At 36.8% G+C, this 22190-nt stretch overlaps 1 protein-coding gene across 4 annotated transcripts in view; it reads right to left on the bottom strand.

The window, feature by feature from the left end:
- The window catches only part of LOC131427767 (axin), a 59947-nt gene extending 40189 nt beyond the window's left edge, over positions 1-19758 (bottom strand). For 2 of the 4 annotated variants that reach the window (XM_058591229.1, XM_058591232.1), the window contains exons 1-2: positions 19342-19758; positions 17558-18377 (exon numbers count right to left, since the gene is read on the bottom strand). The gene's annotated coding sequence lies outside the window, so the exon portion shown is untranslated. Of the gene's footprint in view, positions 1-4218; positions 4723-17557; positions 18378-18443; positions 18585-19341 lie in introns of those variants that run through there. The other 2 variants (XM_058591230.1, XM_058591231.1) reach the window with 2 other exon arrangements.
- Between the last annotated feature and the right edge of the window lie 2432 nt (positions 19759-22190).

The raw sequence follows: 22190 nt of genomic DNA, 5'->3' as shown, positions 1-22190 counted from the left end.
AGCCATTTGAAAGAGTGCAATTTGAGTCCGTACACCATTTAGAAAGGTGTGAAATTTTTAACATACTTCACTCTATAATCCTGCAACCGACGATCGGATTAGGATAATAATTAATATCAGCCTATGAGACCATAAGATTTTTCATTGGGAAATCGAGTGCAATTTTGTATTAATTTTTGCCTTCCTCATATAGAAAGGCTATGCAATCACTGTGTAAACTGACTTTTGAACAGAGGCCGAAAGGCCGAGTTTCATATACCATTCGACTCAGTTCGTCGAAATTACAAAATGTTTGTGACAAATAATGCCACTCGATTTTCTCAGAGATGGCTGAGACGATTTTCAAAAACTCACTTTCAAATGAAAAATCTTATGGTCACATTGACTGCTATTGGAATTTATCCCGATCCGACTTCCGGTCCCGGAATTACAGGGTAATATGCAAAAAAAATGAAAAAAATTGTCACTCACTTTTCTCAGAGATGGTCACTCCACTTTCACATATTTAGATTCAAATGAAAGCTCTTATGATCACATAGCTCGCTATTGAATTTTATTTTTATTCGACTTCCGGTTCCGGAATTACAAGGTAATATGTGCAAATCAGAGAAAATTCGAATTCAATTTTCTCGGTAATTTCCCAACCAATTTTCACAAACTAAGATTTAAATAAAAGGTTTTGAAATTCTTAAAAAAGTCCCCGAAAAGCTGATCCAGATCCGACTTTCGGTTCCGGTATTATTGGTGCGATAAGAGATTTTTTTTTGATTTCATGAGTATTTTTTCAAAAGCGGCAAAACGAGGTGCAAATTTTTATAAAACTTACTGGTAAATTCATCTAGTTGGTAAACCTTGTTAGTAGGTGGAGATTTAAATCTACTTTGGGACTACTAGTCCCCGGTTTCCGCTTCGGAACTTATTTAGATTTCTCAGCAACGGTTAAACTGATTTTCACAAATCAATATCAAATTAAAACTCTCATTGTCTTAAAAGCTACTGTGCTTTTTCATCCAGATGAAACTTCCGGTTCCGATATTATATGGCGGTGAGTGTCAAAACTTTCAAACTGTCATACAAAATGGTACGCATCGTAGTAGTAGTTTTTGATTTTATTAATGTTTAAACAAATGTATAATGATATTTTTGAAAATATAAGTAATATGAGAAAGGCATCATTACACCACTAGGTAGGTTTTTTTTTTGCACATTTCACTCTGCTACTCCGAAAGTTGGGTCTGGATAAAGTCAATATCAGGCTATGGATCTATAGGGTCTCTAAATTTTACGAAAATCGGTCTAGCCATTTTCGTAGAAACCTGCCCTTAGGTTTCAAAGCATTGTTTGTTTTTCCAAGAATGAAAGTAAAATCTCGATTGCCACTAGTTTGGTGCGAGCATCGCAAAAATAAATCTTCCAACATCAATACTGACGTGAACTAAATGAAAAGGCTATCGCTAAACACTGTGTCGTTACACGTTTACAGTCAAAAAGGCGTAGCTTACGAGAGCAAAAAAGCGCTGAAGAAAAAAAACGCATTTGTCGGTTATGTCACTTACACCATTATTTTTCCGGAACCGAAAGTGACAGTCAATTGATCTTCGAACTTAATTCACAACCCAACAGTTGCATTCAAACGAATCTAAGTTTGTTATCATCGGTTGAACCATCTCGGAAAAAATTGAGCGGAGAGAAAATAAATGCGTTTTGTCGGTTACGTCACTTGTGCCTTTATAGCTCCGGAACCGAAAGTGACAGCCAATTGACCTTCGATTGTGGTAAATTACATTTACAGGGTAAGCCATTTAAAGTGGAAGCATTTGTTTCTGAACAAAAACCATATGAAACAAACATTTTTATTTATTTTCATTTCGATTATAGTTTATTTTCGTTCAAGGAGATATCTTTTTGAAAATGATATCGCGTAAATACACCCGCAACCTTTGCCCTTGAATGCAAAATGAGTCCTTTTTTGGCGTTTTCCATCGTGTTGGTCAATGTATCGTTCGAAACGGCGGCGATTTCAAAATCACCCTTTTTTCTATATGACTCGTCCGGGGAACAATGGTCAACAAATCGATTATTAGTCAAGCTGTATGGCATGTTGCACCGTCCTGTTGAAACCAGTAGCCATTCAAACAATCGACGTCACAAAATCATTTATTATGACTCGATAACGATCGCCATGTATTTATTTATTTATTTATTTGGAGCAGAGAAAAGCCCAATGGAGATGAAATTTAGCAATCTCTCTCTCTCTCTCTCTCTCTCTCCAGCAGGCTTAAAATCTCCTCATTATTTGTATCAACAGATTACAATGATCCAACAGATACATTTAGGCCTAACACTACAATTAAAACTAACAGTTAAAACTAAATTTATAACACTATAACTATGAAAGCTCTTTTGAAGTAGTTTAATATGTAAGTAGTCTCATCTGCACCTTTCTGCGCCTTTTGATGATAGACAAGTTGGAATTTTGTAAAAAAAAAACATGAAAAATGGCTCTATTTCATCAAACTGAAATGATAGCAGCATAGTATATTTGAGGAAGTTGTAAAGTTTTTAATGATGGAAAACTTTGTGAAACTCATATAAATTAAAAATATGTATGTTTTTGTACAAAAACTGGTTTTAGGACACCCTTTTCAGAAAATACATTATATAATGAATTACACTCAAGTTACGAGAAAAGTGCCTTCTGCAAATTTGTTTGAATTGACTTTTTGAACAACTTTGTCGAAGTTACTTACCCCTATTAAATATTATTTTTATCTCACTTTTAAGCTAAAATAATATTATCACAAAAATAAAATTTGACAAAATATGGTGTCTATCAACTTTGCTGAAGATACTGTACCTCGAAAACCACGATTTTAATGAGTTATCAATTAAGAGCGTGAAATTGGGCTTTTGAACCACTGCGGCGGCGATTTCACGTCGTATGTTGTCTTTAAGTTGAGCTATCGTTCTTGGATTATCGGCGTTTACTTTAGATTTTGAATAGCCTCACAAAAAAGTCCGGTGGTGTCAAATTGGGTGATCTCGGGGGTCTGTCAAAATCACCCTTTTTTCTTTATGACTCGTCCGGGGAACAATGGTCGTAGCAAATCGATTATTAGTCAAGCTGTATGGCATGTTGCACCGTCCTGTTGAAAGCAGTAGCCATTCAAACAATGGACGTCACAAAATCATTTATCATGGTTCGATAACGATCGCCATCAACAATTTTCGTTGGTTCATCGTCGTTTTGGGAAAAATAGGAACCAATCACCATATCCGCACTCAAACTGTTATTTTTTGGTCGTATAGTGGCAAATGTTCCTCTATTAATTGAGGGTTTTCAATCAATTTTGCTTATTAACACATCCATTTAACGTGAAATGTGCCTCGTCTGACATGATCATTTTTCGCCAAAAGTTTAATGTTTGCACTGAAGTTTAAAGTATTTGATAAGTAGCAATAACTTGACGGTTGCTAAACGGTTTATGTAGAACTTCTGATTGGCATAACAGTTTACCATAGACTGCTGTACACAAACGAGTCTAAGACGAAACGCAATATTGCAATCAAAATACAGTGAAAGGTCTTGTGAATTTGCAGTAGACGGTTTTATAGGACAAGTTGAAAAAAGTGGCCTAAAGTTGCTGGCCCTTATTATCGGTATCACTTCACGGTGAAAATCTAGTAAAGTGAATTTAGGTCCTTATTACGGAAGCCGCTTCAGACACAAAAGTAATTACTTGGATGAATTTGATTTCATTATGAACATCACGCCACCAACATTTTGTCGAAAAAATTAGATTTTTCCACTACAGTGAACGCTTCACTATGCGTGATACTGGTAATAGGTAAAACCAAGTGAAGTGTCATGTAAGTGAAGTGAATGTGAAAGTGGAAGTGAGAAGTGAGGGCCGCTGTCTTAAGATACGTCGAATATATTTGTGAACGAAGATGGTGCAAAAAAAATCCAGAAGGTTCATGCTGAGCGTCCAGACATAAAACAGTATTGATGAAATTTATTTTTTCTGTAAGAGATAGAATTAAACAAATTGACTAAAATGCAAATGACAGCTTCCCTTTGTTTACTTTCTGTTTCGACAATTGCAGTTAAATTTGCATAACATGATGACGAAAATCAAGGCTTAATTATTGTTAGTTGATGACCTTATTCTGAACTGTAGAAGGGTGAACTCAGTTTCTAATAAAAACGCTGCTTACCTTAAATCATTGACATGATATTGATTTGAACTAGGGATTTCTGAACGGCAGCCACAGAAACATATGTTTATCTTGCTATATATTAGTATTCCACGAACCAGAGATATATATTCCTTAATTGCTTTCGACCGAACGCTTCCTGTTCACTTTCGACCGTTTATAATTGTGCTTGAATGGATGAAGGATGCACCTATCGGATCACAAAATCTTTGAACCATGCAGTTTTCCTAGCTCTTCTTACACAACCAAAGCGGCTGTCTTAAGAGCGTACACAAACACCACAAGGCAAATGTTCTCAGGGGTCCATTGAATTCAAACAAAGCCGATTCCAAAAAATGTCAACACAATTTTGTCACCTGCGTAACAAAACAAAAAACCTCCCCAACCGTACTCTGATGCAACGCAATGGTAGCGTGTAATTCTAGATCTCAATCTTCATCGCACTCCGATTGGCAGGCAGGATAACGAACTGACTTGTATTGACACCGACACTGCACAACTGAAACTGAATGCTGCGGTTTCGGAACGGGGAATTCGGAGTATGATTTCAATCATCATCATCATCGTCCTTTGGAAACTGAAAGTAATAGATTGCAACGCGGAAAGTGAGAAGGAAATCTCCCCCATTCCCAACAATATTCGTTCCATTCTTTTCCGGCATGGGTGCGTGGCTCGTCAACGCAGTCAACAGATTGACACATGCGCACTTGTCCGTCTGTTGCTGGGAATCCGTGGGATTGTGCACTGTACTCGAAAAGGTAGTAAACAGGACTATAAAATTACTGTGATTGTTGAGATAGCGATCATAGATTAGGTGACATTTGAGTTCAGTTGGTAATTCTAATTCCTTCAGTATTCGAGTAAAAGAGTTTACTAAGAATTACAAAATAAATGCAACGACTAACAGAGATAAATTCATTTGTTTTAATGTTCGTCTTCGACTCATTAGCAGCAGACACTCAGTGCATTGGCAGTTTTCGTTGAACTGCTAATACAACCTTGCAGTGCACTGATCGCCATGTAATTTCGGAACTGGCAGTCGGATCCGAAAATGAAAATTCAATACCAATCGAGAGGAGGACTGCCATCTGAATTAAAGTTTGTAAAAATTGGATCATTATCTATGAAAATTCTATTTCGAAGTCTTCTGACTCGCCACTTCCGGAGGTTTGGATCCGTTCAGCCATTGCACAGTGGTCCAAAACGGGAAATTAGCGAGACAAACATAGTTTCGCTATAAAATATTTATTTTTGTAATTGTTGTCTTCACAAAAGTTGTTTGTATTCAACTGGCGCATCTTTTGATGTAAAAGATCATTAGGGTGGTCCATGTTTGGACTTAAATCTGAATTCTAACTTTATTAACAAGGATGGCTTTTATCGTATCTAAGAACGCTCACTAGCAACTCTTCACACGATTCAATCAGTGCCATCAAAGAGAGATGGATATCATCGCAACAATAAAAACCCGGCATGACTTAATTAACATAGAATCGACACCAGTGCGACATTTCTCTCGATGACATTTCTGAGAATCAAAGGTTAGCACGCTGCTTCGGGGATCCTTTCTCAAACAACAAACGGTCGCTTATTCTCGTTTCGCGGTCCGATTCTATACAGGCAATTGATAATTGCGATAGAATAATTTTACTATTGCCGCTTATTCTAACTCTGTGCATATAATCTTTGTATAAATTGTGTCTATGAAAATGTATGTGAATGCTCCACACAAGGGTTTTGAAATATTGCAACCTAGTATGAGCATCATCAAGTAGAATCATCGATTCGATTTTCTGCGATAATTGTCAACTTGCGATTCTCTCTTGGTAAATTTCACACAGGTCCAATCATTAACACATGGATCAATAAGTCCCGAGACTAATGCAGAGATGGCGCTCGTAGTAAACCAGTAACCACGTCTTTCTAGAGTACTAACCTTTGCTTGAAACGGGTCAAAATTTTAAGTTGTAGTTTGTTTAAAAAATGGAAAAAACCGAGTTTCGTGTTTTGATAAAACATTGTTTTTTAATGGGTAAAAACACCGTGCAAGCGAAACAATGGATTGAAAATGTTATCCGGACTCTTGTCCATCAAAAGCAACGATTTGTTGGTGGTTCGCCGAGTTTAAACGTGGTCGTACCGACACAAATGATGCGGAACGCTCGGGTAGACCTGTGGAAGCCGTTACACCGGAAAATGTGAGTGAAGTGACAAAAATTATAATGAAAGATCGTAAAGTGAAGCTCCGTGAGATTGCTGAGATGACACAGATATCATATGGAAGTGTATTTACTATCCTTCATGAAAAATTGAGCATGAAAAAGGTTTTTTCCAAGTGGGTGCCGCGATTGCTGCAATGCACCCTGCCACAAGTCGATGAAAACAATGGTGAAATTGAACGAATTGGGCTTTGATCTGCTTCCCCACCCCCCATACTCGCCAGATTTAGCCCCCGGTGACTACTGGCTCTTTGCTGATCTTAAAAAAATGCTCCAGGGAAAAAGATTTGGCTCAAATGAGGAGGTCATCGTTGAAACTGAAGCTTATTTTGAAGCGAAAGATAATTTTTTTTATAAACATGGTATTGAAAAATTGGAAAAACGTTGGAACCATTGTATCACCCTAAAAGGTGATTATGTTGATGAATAAAAAAAAATTTTGCAAAAAAAATGTTGTTTCCATTCTTAGTCTCGGGACTTATTGATCCATGTGTTATACTAGCCGCACGAAACGTTTTGGTGACTATTTTACCCCAATTCCTCTATTTCATGATATCTTTTTTTTGTTTCGATTATAGAGGTTACGAATGGAATGACACAATATTCCATTCGTACAGAAATTTACTGGCTCCGAATGTAATTTGCACTCGGCTAGCAAGTGAGACTGTATGAATTTATATGCACGATTTACCAGCCAAGCAGATATGTGCTTCTGTGGCTCAGTCGACTAACTGGTGTGCTTTGTGATCTAATGTTTTTCGGTTCAAGTCGCGTTGTTGATGTCGATCTTTTGATTTTTATTCCTTTCATTTTCAAGTCATGTAATTTTCAAATCACACAATTTTTCATGATCTTGAACATAAATTTGTGTGAAACATGACGCCCCGTTTATGTGCATCTGACAAGATGTAAAATCACAAGAATTTTTCGAACTGTGTATATTACATCTATTAACATGTAAAAATAATTTTTGTGTCTGTATCGATGTAAATTTCAGCTAAATTAACTGTGAAGTTAATGATATGACTTATCTTTACACGCTCTGAATTGTTAATTTAAGTAAATTACGGCGCTCTTTTTATGTGCATCTATAAAGACGTAAAATTACACAATTTTTTCTAAGTGTGAAAATAATGGTACTGATTAATTAATATTTTTAGTTAACTACAGATGAACACGAATAATAAACAGATAAGGATACATTTGCGTTGGATGATAATTTCTAACGGAAGAAGCTATCGTTTTTATCGAAGATTTGGCAAGCCATGTGTGTGGCATTATGATACCACCTAAACTGTTCTTTGAACACCGTCCGATTGACACTATTTGGGCTACGAAGACCAAGAAAAATGTACCAACATGAATGTACAGATTCGGATGAAAGGTACCAATTGCAAATGTCGGGCATGTAAGCTAAAATAAATGAAAATATACAGCGTTTGTAAAATTTTTGTTTCACTACGGGCTCGATTACCATAATTTGATTATCTTTTCCGAACTGTCTTTCATGGGGTACTCAAAAATAAACAGTTTAGTGAAAAAAGGAGCAAAATCTGGCAGAAGCAACGATTATCCCGGACATTGTCGCCCTTATTCTGAATAACGATGTATTGATTTTTCGATCGAATGTGGTTCGATCGAATCATAGCTACCTTTGATTTGCTAGCGTTATGGGGAATACAAATGAAATACGAGCGAAAAAACGATACGACGTTATTCAGAATAAGGGCGTGTGTACTGTACGCACAGATAGGCAAACGACTAGTGCATCAAAACAACAACTGAAATAGTCCCACGAGCAGTGCACGTACAGATATCTTCAAATTAATCCGTGTTACGAATTGTTAGTTTTGGAATATAAGCAAGCAACCTTTACTTTTCGAGTATATCTTTCAATAAACGGTGGCTGAAGATTTCTGTTTTTTTTTATTTTGCAGAGACTACACAGCATGGAATATTTCTGACCTAAACTACCAAGAACATTTTCTATTTGGATGGGTATTGGAAGTTGTTACCTTCAAAACCACACAACACATGATTCCAGTCCTACATACAAAGTAAAATATGTGCGGTATATGTTAGAAAACCTAATCTGTATCACATGCTCCCATCGCCCGAATAATTTCTTTGATGTGACTCGAAATCTATCCTTTCAAGTACAATGCAAAATGTTAATCAAAAATAATTCATATCACACAAGCGTGAAATATTTCCAATACACATCTGGGCATCCGTTTCGTAAGCCTAAACGAAACCGTACAATCACATAAGAAAGGAAAGAAAAGAATTGTGTACAAACCAATGCGTGCATATGGGCAGCCACCACCCACGTCTTCTTGCCGTCGTCTGTGGCTAGGCTGGTTGGTTCGCAGAAAGGACAAGAATAGTTGAGTTAATCCTTATCTAGATGGAACTCACAGCAGGCAAAAATATGCTTCCTAGCAGGACCATTTCTTCTGGGCTGGATCAATGCCTAGACTTTGTCACTGTCTAGCAGAGACGCTCGCGCGGAGATTTTTTTTTCTCGATTGGCACAATACGGCGGAAAATTGCGTATGCAATCAATCAGTGCGTTCGTTTTTTTCCCTTTATTCCTGTGTCTTCGTCTTTTGTCGGGAAATTCGATCGCAGTCGCCAGACAGGAAAATAGCAAATCGAATTTATTCGCCAAGCACCTGATTTTTCTTTTTACTCCTGTCTTAAACATTCTAGTGTCTCTGGTTTGGGTAGCCGTAGATATGGTCAAATAATCCACGGGATTATCTCACGAGCAGAGATCCCTGAAAATGGTATGAGTGGTAAGATTATTCTAAGCAACCTAAAACTACAAGGCGGCACTTTGAACTTGGCGACAGGTAGCTTGGTGACCGAGGGAAACTACCTCTGTTTTGAAGTTAAGAAACATGACCGGAATGAAAGAAAACAAGAATGACACCCGTAAATTACTCATTTCGACTTTTTATGGTCATTCGGTTGCTTTGAAGAGTGTATTATTTGCAATGGAAATTGAAGAATTATCAGTTTTTACTGCTTAGTGTTGAGCAGAAGAAAAACAAAATTTTCGTTTGTTAGTCGACGACAATTCTAATCTTAACAGTGGCTGTAAATAACTGTTGTATTTATGGATAACGTCTGCAATTGTACCTTCAATGGATAATGGATTTCAAACTTAAAAAACCCTTCTTAATCCACCTAGTGGTGTGATAATGCCTTTCTCTTCTTTCATAACAGTCGCATGAAAATATGTTTCATACTTTTATTAAATAATTTTGAATACTAATTTTGTCACCAATTGATTCAGATTGATTCGAGTAGTTCACGAAAGCATGCTTCAGTGTTTATGTCACACAGTCAGCATCATTTTTCCAAACTAGTGCTTGACATTTGCGTTGCCTATTTGTAATCAGTGATGCTAATCTAAAAAAACCCTTCTTAATCCACTTAGTGGAATTTTCATATACCTTGAAAAATCACCATAGGGGGGAGTACATGAAATTTTCGAAATCGAAAAAAAATTTTTGATGCCAAAAGGCTTAGAATTGCATGAAACGTCGAGATTTAGTGTCATCTCGAAAAAAATTTTTTTTGTAAAAGTCGACTTTTTGGGACTTATATGAAAATTTATGAATATAAAAATATATGAAAATTTTTCTAAGTCCCAGAAAGTTGATTTTTTCAAAAAAATTTTTTTTTTGAGATGACACTAAATTTCGATGTTTTATGCAGTTTTAAGAGTTTTGGCATCAAAAAAAATTTTCGATTTTGGAAATTTCATGTACTCCCCCCTATGGTGCTTTTTCAAGATCGAAAATTGTCAAACTTTTTCCACCGGGCAGCACCCCTTAAGCATGTCCGATTTAGGTCAAATTTTGCATGAAGGCTTTTTTCGAGGTGCTTAAACTTTTGAGCACTAGAACTTTACGAAAATAGAGTTGATCCCAAAATTTTGGCACCCTTATATATAAAAGGTGATTTTTTTGAGGTTAGGATTTTCATGCATTAGTATTTGCTCAGATTTTTTGAGGTTATGATTTTCATGCATTATTATTTGCTCAGTATGCTCTGACATTTCATCATGAATAGACTTACTAACGAGCAACGCTTGCAAATCAGTGAATGGGCCCTAGAAAAGTTGGCAGAAAATCCGCTTTTTTATCGACAAATTTTGTTCAGCGATGAGGCTCATTTCTGGTTGAATGGCTACGTAAATAAGCAAAATTGCCGCATTTGGAGTGAAGAGCAACCAGAAGCCGTTCAAGAACTGCCCATGCATCCCGAAAAATGCACTGTTTGGTGTGGTTTGTACGCTGGTGGAATCATTGGACCGTATTTTTTCAAAGATGCTGTTGGACGCAACGTTACAGTGAATGGCGATCGCTATCGTTCGATGCTAACAAACTTTTTGTTGCCAAAAATGGAAGAACTGAACTTGGTTGACATGTGGTTTCAACAAGATGGCGCTACATGCCACACAGCTCGCGATTCTATGGCCATTTTGAGGGAAAACTTCGGAGAACAATTCATCTCAAGAAATGAACCGGTAAGTTGGCCACCAAGATCATGCGATTTGACGCCTTTAGACTATTTTTTGTGGGGCTACGTCAAGTCTAAAGTCTACAGAAATAAGCCAGTAACTATTCCAGCTTTGGAAGACAACATTTCCGAAGAAATTCGGGCTATTCCGGCCGAAATGCTCGAAAAAGTTGCCCAAAATTGGACTTTCCGAATGGACCACCTAAGACGCAGCCGCGGTCAACATTTAAATGAAATTATCTTCAAAAAGTAAATGTCATGTACCAATCTAACGTTTAAAATAAAGAACCGATGAGATTTTGCAAATTTTATGCGTTTTATTGTTTAAAAAAGTTCTCAAGCTCTTAAAAAATCACCCTGTATAAGAGCGGTAAAAATCAACGTGTTTTGTCGGTTACGTCACTTATACCATCATATATCTGGAACCAAAAGTCACAACCATTTGATCTTCGAACTTGATCAACGGCCCGACAGTAGCTTTCAAACGAGCCCAAGTTTGTTAAAATCGGATCAGCCATCTCTGAGAAAATTGAGCGCGTTCAAATAATACGCTTTTTGTCGGTTACGTCACTTATACAATCATATCTCCGGAACCAAAAGTCACAGCCATTTGATCTTCGAACTTGATCAATGGTCCGACAGTAGCTTTCAAACGAGCCCGAGTTTGTTAAAATCGGTTCAGCCATCTCTGAGAAAATTGAGCGCGTTCAAATACAACGCTTTTTGTCGTTTACGTCACTTATACAATCATATCTCCGGAACCAAAAGTCACAGCCATTTGATCTTCGAACTTGATCAATGGCCCGCCAGTAGCTTTCAAACGAGCCTAAGTTTGTTAAAATCGGTTCAGCCATCTCTGAGAAAATTGAGCGCGTTCAAATACAACGCTTTTTGTCGGTTACGTCACTTATACAATCATATCTCCGGAACCAAAAGTCACAGCCATTTGATCTTCGAACTTGATCAATGGCCCGACAGTAGCTTTCAAACGAGCCCAAGTTTGTTCAAATCGGTTCAGCCATCTCTGAGAAAATTGAGCGCGTTCAAATATCTTCGAAAAGTGCACATACATACACACACACACATACACACACACACACACACACACACACACACACACACACACACACACACACACACACACACACACACACACACACACAGACATTTTCCGATCTCGTCGAGCTGAGTCGAATGGTATATAACACTATGGGTCTCCGAGGCTCCGTTCGAAAGTCGGTTTTTCCAGCAATTCTAATACCTTTCTATAGAGAAAGGCAAAAACGGATCAATTTTTGGTAAGTACGTTTCTGTTGTGAAAAAATGGGTACTCATTTGAAAAAGAAAATCGAGCATTAAAAAAAATATACAGAAACACAACGTCTTTTCTGTTACTTAGAGCCAATCTATCAGGATTTCTTTTAAATTGAACGAGTTTTGAGCAGCATGATGAATTATTTTACTTGTTTTTGCCTTTCTCTATAGACTTTTGTGCACTTTTTCAGAGGTCACTTGATTCCGCTGTTCGGTCATATTTTTGACGAAAGTGTACGGTAATAATTAGAAACAACCAACATTTCGGCACATGAATTTCATTTAACGTAAGTTTTTCTAACATAATGTTTTTAATAAATATACAATCTATACGGTAATTCTAGTGGCCGAGTACGGTAAAAATCACAGGATGGCAAGTGGGTTGCCGATTTCAATTTCCCGTTTTTCCCCGGTTTGACAGATAAAACTTGCCGAATTTTTAGAATAAGCCCAAATCGCCTTTGTTTAAATTGTGGCAATTCGCTTGCAAACACGTTTGTCCAATGTACGAAACCCTCAGTAGAATTTCCATGCTCTGATTGTGATAGAGTCCATAAATGTTCGACAAAAAAATTTAGTCTCATTTTAAAAAAATCACTGTGGAGTGCAGGGCAGTCTATTTCGCTGTTCGATATGATGGCAATCAACATAGCACGGGTAAAATCACGTTGAATGCCAAGAGTGTCGAGTTCAATCAATAATCCACGGATTTCGTAAGGGTTATTCCAGGGTAGCTGTCGAAGAGCAAATCAAGCAATTTCTTTTCCGAGCAGTTATCTTTTTCGAGCAATTTCTTATCGTTTTCGAGCAGTTTTTCTTTTATCGTTCACGAGAAGTTTGATGAGTTTTTTTTTCAAACTTTTGAATAGTTTTATATCGATTACGTGCATTTGGTCTTCGAGTAGTTTTTTCACCGTATTCGTGCAATTGTTTTTTATCGTTTTTGAACAGTTTTAAAGTAGTTTTTTGAGACATTTTTTTTATTGATTTCGATAACAGTTTCTTATATTGTTTTCGAGCAGTTTTCTCGCCTTTTTCGAGCAGTTTTCCCGTCATTTTCGAGCAATTTTCCCGTCATTTTCGAGCAGTTTTTTATCATTTTTGAGGTGGTTATAATCCATTTTGAGCAGTTTTTCATCGTTTTCGAACAGGTTGCCCAACAGTCCTTTTTTATGTTCGAGTATTTGTTTTTAGTAGAGCAGCTTTCAATCACTTTTAAGTATTTTCAGGGACTTTTTTGAGCATTTTTTATTACTTTCGAGCAGTTTTATATCGCTTTGCAACAGTTTTTCGAAGTATTTTTATTTTTTTTATGTAGCTTTTCAAGCAGTGTTTTATTTATTTTTCGAACAATTCTTTCATCGTTATCAATCGGTTCTATCTTCGCTTCCGAGCAGTTTTTTATCGCTTTCGAGTAGTTTTTTAAACACTAATTTTTCGAGCAGATTTTTTTCGTTTTCGAACAGTTTTTTAGTCTCTTTCTGAGTTATTCTTTCGGTTATTTTTTGTTTTCAAGCAGTTGTCAAGCATTTTTTGTCGTTTTAGGTCAATTCTTTTGTCGCTTTCGAGCAGTTTTATTAGCAGTGTTTTATAGATTTCGAATTGTTTTTTATCGTTTTCAAGCAGTGTTTTTATCGCTTTCGAGCAACTCTTTCGTCGTTTTTGAGCAGTATTTCTGGCAGATTTTTTGAAAATATTTTTCGAGCAGATCTTTTTGTTTTCAAACAGATTTGACTTTTTATAGTTTCGAACAGTTTTTTCGTTTTCGAGGAGCTTTTTTTTCCTTTTTGAGCAGTTATATCGTTTTTGAGGAGATTTTATCGTTTACGAACTATTTTGCCTTTCTCTATAGAAAAGTATTAGAATTTCTAGAAAAACTCAACAAATGGCTGTGACTTTTGGTTCTAGAGTTATGATTGCATAAGTGACGTAACCGCAAAACGCGTTGTATTTTTACGCGCTCAATATTCTCAGAGATGGCTGAATCGATTTCAACAAACCTATGCTCGTTTTAAAGCTTTTGTCGGGCCATTGATCAAGTTCAAAGATCAAATGGCTGTGACTTTTGGTTCCGGAGATATAATGGTATAAATGACGTAACCGACACCAATCAAACTCTATTTTTTATCGCGCAATTTTCTCGAAGATGGTTGAACCGATTTACAACAAGTTTAGGTTCGTCTAAAATCTACTATTAAGTCGTGAATCAGGTTCGAAGATCAAATAACTGTGGCTTTTGGTTCAGGAGATATAATGTTATAAGTGACGTAACCGACAAAACACGTTATTTTTTACCGCTCTAATGTATATAAGTGAGCCAATATTTTGGGATCACTTCTAATTTCGTAAAGTGCTATTGTTCAAAAGTTTAGGCACCTCGAAAAAAGTCCCCATGCAAAATTTGAGCTAAATCAGATATGGGTAAAGCGGTTAAGGTTTGAAAATTTTCGATCTTAAAAAAATCACCATAGGGGGAAGATTTCCGAAATTGAAATTTTTTTTCTTGGTGTCAAACGTCTTAGAATTGAGTGAAACTTTCGATTTAGTGTCATCTCGAAAAAAAAATTTTTTTTTTGAAAAAGTCGACTTTCTGGGAATTTTGAGATCTTTTCTAAGTCCCAAAAATTCGATTTTTCGAAAAAAAAAAACAGTTTTATATCCAAATAGAACAACTAGTTTATCCCTACTCTCGAAATTTTAGAGCTCAAGCAGTGTACTTTTGAACTTGTATTAAATTAAAACAAACTAGTTTATCTTCTATGAGAAACTCTTCTACAATTGATCTGGATCTAGAAGATTAATGTAACATTTGTAAAGAACGTTCAAACGTTTCAAATGTTCAAACAGAGTTTGAATTACATCATCTACCAAAAATATTCAGGATTTCGAATAAAGCAATGGTTAATTCAATTAGTTCTGTATTCTACCACCTTAGAACTAATCGTCTAGGATAGGTCTTATCTCATACCGGAAGCAATGTGAACCCTGCAATTGATTTGGGAAATTCGACTGATAAATCATTACATGATTGAAGTTAGGAGTCTATTCGTTTCCAAAAGCTCAAACTTAATTCAATTCTCCTATCATCAACTGCTTCTTCGTCGGTATCAATATCAACATTCTTGTGATCCTACTATGAAATCCATAGTTAAACACAATAAAAAAATAAACATAGATTCACTGTACAAATCAAGCCACATTCTAAAAAAAAAATTTACGGTTCTTTTAGCCCTCAAACCAGTTTCAGTTCTCAAAGAAGAAAATTAAATACTCCCCGCAAACGGTGGATAAAGCCAAAGTCGAAAATTTAGTATTGTCTCAAGATAACATTACTGAGACAAATTATGATAAAATTGGGGAAATCATTAATAAAGCTTTGATGTTTTCTGATTGATTTAAATCTGCTTTTTAAACCTTAAAAAATCGTTGGACGAAACATGGGGTATAGGCCCGATTTCCAATGAATTGTTCAACATAGAACCTGTATGGGACAATAAGTTGTTTCAACATTTTCGCTGAACTTCTCACTCAAACGCAAAATTGGGCGAAGCCTCCAACTTTTCACTTGTTGAATAAAACTCCTGGTGCTGAAAATTTGTCATTTTTAACACGGTTTCATTCACGGTTTTGCACTAAAATTCCCGGCTTTTTTCCGGTGACTTGCTACCTTGTATTATTTATAAAAATGACTCTACTTCGTAGCATTACTTTTTATCTTTCCGCAATATTTGGCATGTTTTAACGCTGCCCAAGCATGAATCTAGCAAAAAGACAATGACAATGATCTGGTAGCGATTGCAGCTAAGCTCTTCGATTGCAGTTCCACAAGTGATTATTATCGCAAGTAATAATTAAATAAGTGTATTGTAAAGCTGCCTGACCTGTCAGAGTAGAAATAGATCCGTTGGCCACAATTATCTTGTTGGAGAGATGTCTGAACTCCGCAGAGGATCGTAAAAAATACGCTACAGACACCTCCAAGTGAATGAGATTGCACTGGTTTTATTTCATGGCAGTAGACATGGCTCGACCATCCAACGAAGACCCGCCAGTGTAAAGTGTTATATATTCTTCAAGTTGTATTCAATCAGATAGTCTTGCTTTAAGGTAGGGAAATGAATATTTTGGAAAGGTATTGAAAGGCCGAAGATTATTTGGAGTGAGAGGAGTACATATTATGATGGGAATGTGAATAGTACTTCCAAAGCAGTTGGAGCAGGTGAATAGTTGTAAGATAAGGTGAGTTCTTTTAAAGAAGGAAAACCCAATGAGCATTTCAAACTAAGTACAAAAACATTTTTGGTACAGTATACCTTCTGCCATGCCTTGGCTTCAATGCTTTATCAAACGAAAGGACAAACATTAAAAATGACTGACGGATCCAAAATTGAGACGGACCTCAACTCTCAATCTTCATCAGTCCGGGGATACCGTTTTGTGAAATGAACTAATCTGGATTTTATGAAACGCAACTTGATTTAATAGTACTCCATACATGTTTCGGCTTTGCACTTTGGTGCTCAGTTCAAATTTCAGCTCTTATAAACTGATTCCACACACAAATACTTATCAATCCTTTTGCTGGGTAATTTAACATGAGTATCAAACTGAAACTGCATAAAGGAATTACTTCTTAATTTGTGTTATTTTATAACGCAGAATTGACGATTCTAGTTATCGAAATAAACACATAGAAAGAGAAACAATTTGTCAATGTTACTGGAAGTGAACAGATAGAGAGAAAGCTTTCATCTGCAAATAGAATCGTATTGAAATAGTCTGTGACCAACCACGAAAACAATCATCAGGTGCTTAGCGGTTCGAATTGAACTGCTAGGCGGAGATGGCATTTCAATTGGAACTGTTTTAAGCAACGATGAGCCGTAGGCGAAACGCAAGGAAATCTAAAATGGAATCATAAGGTGTTCAAACACGAGTTTTTACTATTGTTTCCACTGAACTTGGCACTTTCAGTGCATAAACGGTAGAACGATTAATGTGTTGGAAGATCTAAAATTCTTAGCCTTGGTATTAAATTCCTGTAGCGGAATTTGACATTCTGTTTCAACAGACTTTGCAGCCGATTCAGAGTGTACAGAACCATTGCATGGCTGGTGCTACGATTCTACTGACACTATGAATCCTTCCAGGTCGGGGCTCGAACATACGACAACTGGTTTGTAAGACCAGCGCCCTATGCATTGAACCGCCAACCCGGGACGAATTCTTACTAGGCGAATAATGGCTTTTAATAGTATAATTGCTGAGCTTACCTCTACTTATCCTTCTAACGATCTATTCCATAGCTATTTCGTTATCCATAAATTCTTCAACTTAATTTTGCACGCAATTGGCAACAACACTTTTTGATACACACATATTTTTGCACATGTTTGGCTATCACAACTACAGCACCTAATATTTTCAAAGGCCTTGACAACATGATCGATTATGGCTTAACGAAATAACCGGCGTAACATTCGAAAACCGACAGCATTCACATTTTGTTAAAAAAAAAACAAAACACATAGGCCACTTTTAATTGTAACTAACATAAATCCTGGGGGCGGTGCGAATCGGGAAGTCAAAAAACACCACTATAGTAATAAAAAAAATTGCCGTTTTCTTACTGCCGCATGGATGGTCAACTCTGTTTCGCTCCCGACGTCCCGTTCACTATCTCTTCTCGGATTTGTCGGCACTTTTCATGTGCTAAACTTTACTTATTATACTGAAGCTTAGTCTTCTGTTTTCGAACTCTTTCGTAGCACTCTCGATTAAAACCTGTTTATGTTCCTCTTCTTCGCTTGCTCTTCGTATGATGCGTGCGATGTGCTGACCGCTATTACCGCCGCCGACGCCACGATTGTAGCTCGTTGCCACTGAGGCGACGTTCGTTGCTGGCTTCCAAAGTTGCCAATCTATCCTGGCGCGGCGCACACTTTTCTGTTTTCTACACTCAAGTCCCAAAGTTGTGTTGCTCAAGTTAGACTGCTTATTTTAGCTGCCAAGTGTCATGACAAAGTTTTGCCACAGGAACAGTAGCGGAATGCGTGTTCTGTTGGAAGACTGAACAGTTTCAATTTAGACTCGCTGGAATGAACAAAATAGAAAAAAACTACATTATTGAATTGCAATTTGATTTTTTTTTCCTGTTACTTTTATTGCACCCACAAGTATCGAACCCGATCGGTCTGCAGCAATAACGATGAAACAAGACAGAGAACGGAAACGGTGCAAGGCAAAAAATCTGTATATTTTTAGTTGTAACATAAACAATTATCGCGCATTCTGGTGTGTATCGAACTCAGGAAAAAAAATCAGATTTAAAACAGTGGAAACGGAAAAACGTAAAAGAATCAACACTTTAATTCATCTTTTGCCTGCCGCTCGACGTAGCTCGCACGCATACATTTTTATTGTTGACTCGCCGCGCAAAGTTGCCATGCGACGATTTCAATGTATTCTTGGAATAAAATCGTGTTGAAATGTTATTGAAAATAAAGATCTTCTACGTTGAATACAACTCAATAGGTTACAATTATTGCTTCTGCTGTAATTTATTCTTAGATAGATTGTCCATGACTTGATATAATGCTCATTCACAGGCAGGTCCCAACTATTGTGTGACAACCAGTAATTATATCTGGGAAGTATTTAGAGCCTCACATATGCCAAAACATAGATCATAATTTACATGATATCTATGCACATAAACATCACAGTTCAACATCAAACTGGCAGTACTGATGTGTGGATGTGTGTCTGACAGATTTCTCCTCTTCGTATGCCTCTTCATGCGGTTGCAGATCGGTGTTTTAAAACACCTTCGCACCAGTAAAAACGGAAAAGGAATAACAAATACACTGAACGATTCAAAACTCGCCGCACTGGCGGCGAAACATCGATACGTGCATTCCTTTGGCTCCATTTTTTTGACTACCTCTAGCCATGGTTCTGTGCTAGGTAAATAATTCGTTCCGCCAATGCCCATAAATTATACATTCCATCACATTGAGGAGCTGGATTTGCGTAGCGTACGGTGAATTATCATTACCTAGCTAACGGAGCAGCTTCCGTCGGTGGTGTCATTTTTCATACAGCTTCAGGGAATTCACTTCCGAAAGCCGATTTTCATCTCGGGTTCGCCTTCGGAGCTGCTTCAACTCACACGGATTGTACACGCAGCAGACAGCACCGAAATGGTTGTTTCCCTTTGACGATTGAATTCCATCAGGCTATATAAACTTTCCGATTACACTTTTCGCGACCGTCAGCAAATCTGAAACGCCATTACTATTCTACAACCGCAAACGAACATACCGAAGTTTTCTTCTAACGCTACGCTTTTAGTTATTCACGTTTTAACTCTTATTTGCTCTTTCCTTAGCCGAAAAATTTCCACCAACGATATTGGTGTGCAAAGCAGACTACAAAAAGAGGAAAACAGGAATCATTACTGGATTCGCTTCGCACTGCTTTTTGACTGATCAGTGCATGGCTGCCAGTTAGTTATCTTTCCAATTTCTTTGACATTTGCTTTTGATGGTATCCAGCTGTTGTCAATTGACGGATCTTATAGTTACGATGTACACGCACCAGAAAAGCGAAAACAGTTCTAGCTATTAATTTTTCTTGTAATAACATTAAATTATTTTAAATAATAGCACAAGCATCTGCCAATCTTCGTGTTGGAAAGCAATTGTAATGTCGTTTTTGTTTGATGTCAAACCTAACCCAGTTTCAACTCTAATTGTTGTCAAACTGTTTGTTTGAAGCCAGTTTCGAACCTAGTTTCAACGTTATTGAACTAAAATTCGAGTCAGTCTCGAACCTGGTTTTTATATCGGATTTGCTCACACCCCCGTTTCTGAGCGCGAAAACACAGTTTCATGAATTTTAATATATTTACAAATGAACTGTATAGTGCCATTTCAAAAGCTATCGCAAAGAAGCCTTTATAATAATATTTGAGTTCGGTAAATTTTTCTATGAAATATCACAGAAAACAGATACACAGGCTCACGCCCGCATTATCGAAATGACGGAATAAGTAATGAATTCCTACTCGACTGCTCGATTTTTCAGTGCTAGAATTTTCGCCTGAGTTGTGTGCTCGATCAACCCGATTGACAATGACATTATAAATGTCATTGAGTTTTCGCTCATTTTATGAATGTGTTAGTGTAAAAGTCAGGCGACTTACGCCATTTTATTACAATCCAGCTACAGGAATGGATGATGCTGACTAAGGTAGAACTTTTTGTTCATTTCCAGCGTATTTCAACAGTTTATGCTGGAATTCTTGGAGAACTAATTATTTGTTAGTTCTGTATATCTGAAAAACTTGAAGATTTAAATTTAAATATATCAGTTACATACTTTTTTTTATTAAGAAATAAACTGAAAATCAGCGCAAAAACAAAACAAAATCGGAACACAATTAGATGAAAACGAATTGACAATTAATTCCGCATCTTCTCAATCAATTTTTATAGATTTCCAAATCAACCGATTGGAGGCGAAATTCATTCGTAATCGGTTATTGCACTGGAGTTGGAATTAAATCGGAATTCATTGATTTCCACATGTAATTAAGAATGAAAATTTCTCGCCGATTCGGAATTCTTTCGGATCTGATTTCAAGAATAATATTTAGGTGCCGCTTTCACATGAGCCACAATTTTTGGTGCAATATTCACTCCACGCTAGATTTTTGTTTTCCTGTTGGTTAAAATAACATGTTTGTTTTCGTTTTATTCCGATCGAATTCTCGTGTGATTTATGCGACATGGAAAAAAGTTGGCTTTAACGTCTGGGAAATTGTGTGATAAGTGTTAAAATTGTAGTAGTTGGAATATTTCTATAACAAGCAGGAGGATTTTGTTATCGTTTCGGAACGTAATGGAACGTTTTGAAAGATCGCGGCGAACAGTCGAGTAGATGGCAGTAGTGTTTTCAACGTATAGCAAATTTTACACAGGATTTGGAAAATTTAGATTTCATGCGCTGCAAAGTTAGACCAGTTCAAACGCATTCGCTTCGGTTAGAGTGCCTATAACCAGAGTGACGACATCTCATCCGTAATTTTGGCAACAATTCAAAACATTCCATTAGCTTTACATTGAATTGACAGGTCGTTTGCTCATTTGGAACTGGGAGCTGTCATTCCAAACGAACAGCTGTCGCCACTCTGATTATAGTCACTCTAGCTTCGGTTAACAACGAGATGCACACTGTCGTAATCATTTTCTTGATCGATCTCCGTTTTGTTTTTATTTATTTAATTCTTGGAATTGCGTGTGTACGACTGTATTGTACAAGCTTACACGAGTGAATGAGCTAACTTTCTCATGTACATCAAAGCATCCATCCGTCAGGGATGGTTTCCTTTCACGGATTACACACTGGGTACTACACACACCCATGTAACATTTTTAATATTAATAAATACTTGTAGCTGTCTTCAATGCTACCTAATAAATCTTGCCTTAAAACTTTAAACTCCACGAAAACCTACTGAAAACCTCTATAAGAGCATGTTCCTGCCAAGTGGACCATTCTTCATAAGGTGTATAAAGCAAAGTGAAGAATCAGCATAAACCTGCGTTAAAACTCCAAATTCAAGAAAATTTTGAAATCAGCTTTACGATCAACATTAAATTTGTTCGGATGGAATGAATTCCGTTATGAATAAACTCTCGTTTTTACATTTCGAATTTTATTTTATGTCAATAAAGGCTACGGCAAAGAACATCGTAATAGCGGCCATGAAATTTTCTTTAATGCAAATTACACTTAACCTAAGGAGCAATAAATCAAGTAACCCACAACAAATGTGTCCTAAATGTACTTTAGACACTCAAATTTGCTCTGAGTGAAACTGTCATCCAATGAATATGCACA

Source organism: Malaya genurostris, chromosome 2 (assembly GCF_030247185.1).
Source record: "Malaya genurostris strain Urasoe2022 chromosome 2, Malgen_1.1, whole genome shotgun sequence".
NCBI classification, from domain to species: Eukaryota; Metazoa; Arthropoda; class Insecta; order Diptera; family Culicidae; genus Malaya; species Malaya genurostris.
The sequence above is the reverse complement of the archived record's forward strand: the minus strand, read 5'-3'. Positions and strand labels throughout refer to the sequence as shown.